Source organism: Penaeus japonicus, unplaced genomic scaffold (assembly GCF_977035675.1).
Source record: "Penaeus japonicus unplaced genomic scaffold, GWHDUDI00000001_assembly GWHDUDI00000028, whole genome shotgun sequence".
Taxonomy (NCBI): Eukaryota; Metazoa; Arthropoda; class Malacostraca; order Decapoda; family Penaeidae; genus Penaeus; species Penaeus japonicus.
This window is the reverse complement of record NW_028234430.1, coordinates 2,384,087-2,386,586: the sequence shown is the minus strand read 5'-3', so window position 1 is coordinate 2,386,586 and position 2,500 is coordinate 2,384,087. Positions and strand designations below refer to the sequence as shown.

At 54.6% G+C, this 2,500-nt stretch overlaps 1 protein-coding gene across 1 annotated transcript in view; it reads right to left on the bottom strand.

Moving 5' to 3' along the window:
• LOC147468476 (DNA-directed RNA polymerase III subunit RPC1-like) overlaps positions 1–2,500 on the bottom strand; it is a 26,130-nt gene that overhangs the window by 21,383 nt on the left and 2,247 nt on the right. The gene's annotated exons all lie outside the window — the stretch shown is intronic.

Here is a 2,500-nt window from a genome sequence, read left to right as displayed (position 1 = left end):
AGCCCAAACCAAACTTCCTTGTGATGACGTCCGCGACTCAGGTATCGCGCGGGACTTAAGAGTGATGAAAAGTGTGGTGACGTAGCTGCCGTGGTGACGTAATGCCAGGGGGTCGTTCAGAAGCCGAGGAAGCGGTCGTAAACGTGAGGGAAGTCGTGGCGAGGGACGCAATGAGGGGGTTCTAGGGGTCGTGAGGAGGAGGAGGAGGAGGAGGAGGAGGAGGAGGGGGAAGAGGAGGGGGAGGAGGAGGAGGAGGAGGAGGAGGAGGAGGAGGAAGAGAGAGAGATGAGCGAGGAAGATGAGAGAGGAAGTGAGGAAGGTAGGAGGGAGGATGGAGGGAGGGAGGAGGAAGGAGGAGGAGGCGGAGGAAGGATGGAAGTAAGTGGATTCAGCGGTGGTTGAGGTGGGATTGGCAGGAGGGGAGGAGGGGGAGGAGGAGGAGGAGGAGGAAGAGGAGGAGGAAGAGGAGGAAGAAGATGAGGTTGAGGGGATGAGGAGATGCAATGAGGGGTTCTAGGGGTCGTGAGGAGGAGGAGGAGGAGGAGGAGGAGGAGGAGGAGGAGGAGGGGGAGGAGGAGGAGGAGGAGGAGGAGGAGGAGGGATGAAGGCCAAAAGAGGAAGATGACTGGAGAGGAGGAAGAAGAGGAGGAGACGAGGAGGTAAAGATGGAGGAGGAGGAGGATGAGGAAGAGAGAAGAGATTTGAGGAGGATGTGGAGGAGGAGGGAGGTTGAGGGGGGGATGAGGAGGAGTAGAGGGAGGAGGAGGAGGAGGAAGAGAGAGGAGTGTTAGAGGGGGGAAGAGGGATGAGGAATTGAGGGAAGGATGTAGGAGGATGAGGGATGAGGTGGAGGAAAGAGGTGAGGAGGTAGAGGAGGAAAGAGGAGGAATAAAGGAAGAGAGGAAGAGGTTAGAGGAGGAGAGAAGTGGGCAACTAAGGATGAGGGAGGATTGAGGTAAGGAGGAGGTATTTGGTAGGGGTGGAATGTGTAGGAGGAGGAAGGGGAGGAGGATGAGGATAAGAGGTGGAGGAAGTGGAGGATAAGGAATGTAGGATGAGGAGGAGGAGAGATGAGGAGGTTTTGAGGGGGATGAGGGAGAGAGGAAAAGGGGAGAATGAGAGAGGAATGAAAGGAGGGAGGAAGGAGGAGGAATGAGGAGGACAAGGAAGGAAAGGAGGAGGAGGATGGAGGAGGAGGAAGGGAGGAGGAAGGAAGGAGGAGAGCAAGTATGGAAGGAGGAGAGTTGAGGGAGGATGAGGAGGAGGAGGGAGAGGATGAGGATGAGGGATGAGGAGGAAGAGGAGGTGGAGGAAGAGGAGGAAGAAGATGAGGTTGAGGGGATGAGGAGATGCAATGAGGGGTTCTAGGGGTCGTGAGGAGGAGGAGGTAATAGTGAGTATGGAGGAGGGGAGGAGGAGGTAGGAGGAGGTTTGTTTGAGGGGCGATAAAGATAGAGGGGAGGGGAGGAGGAGGATGAGGGGGAGGAGGATGAGGAGGAGGAGGATAAGGAAGATGAGGAGGAGGTTGAGGAGGATGAAGAGGTTGAAGACGAGGTTGAGGAGGATGAAGAGGAGGACAAGGATGGGGAGGATCAGTATGAGAATGAGGAGACTGAGGATGAGGATGATAATGATAATGAATAAAAGATTGAGAGTTGAGGAGGATGAAAACGAGGATGAAAGGGATGAGGAGGAGGTTGAGGAAGATGAGGAGGATGAGGAGGAGGTTGAGGAAGATGAGGAGGATGAGGAGGAAGAGGATGATGATGATGATGAAGAGGAGGAGAACGAGGATGAGGATGAGGATGAGGAGGAGGAGGATAAATAGAAGGAGGAAGGGGATGAGAATGAAGATGAGGAAGATGAGGATGAGGAGGATAAATAGAAGGAAGAAGGGGATGAGAATGAGGATGAGGAAGAAGAGGAGGTGGAGGAGGAAGGCGAGAAGGAAAAGAAAGGAAGAAAAGAATAATGAGAAGGAGATGGAGGACTCAAAGAAAGAGGAAGAAGAAGAGGAGGAGGAAGAGAAGGAGAATGAGGAGGAGGAAGGAGGAAGGGAAGAATGAAAAGTGAAAGAGGAGTCACAGGGAGAGGAGGGAGAGAGGGTGAGGGGAAGAGGAGGAAGGAGGAAGGGAAGAATGAAAAGTGAAAGAGGAGTCACAGGAAGAGGAGGGAGAGAGGGTGAGGGGAAGAGGAGGTGGAAAGAGGAAGGGAAGAATGAAAAGTGAAAGAGGAGTCACAGGAAGAGGAGGGAGAGAGGGTGAGGGGAAGAGAAGGGGAGAGGAGAGTAGGGTAGTATGACGGGGGAGAGGCAGTGAGGGTCGTCATGGGAACACAAGGGTCGTGAGGGGAGAGACGAGGAGGAGAGGGGAGATGAGGGGAGAGGAGAGGAGAGGAGGAGAGGGGAGATGAGGGGAGAGGAGAGACGAGGAGGAGAGGGGAGATGAGGGGAGAGGAGAGGAGAGGAGGAGAGGGGAGATGAGGGGAGAGGAGAGGAGAG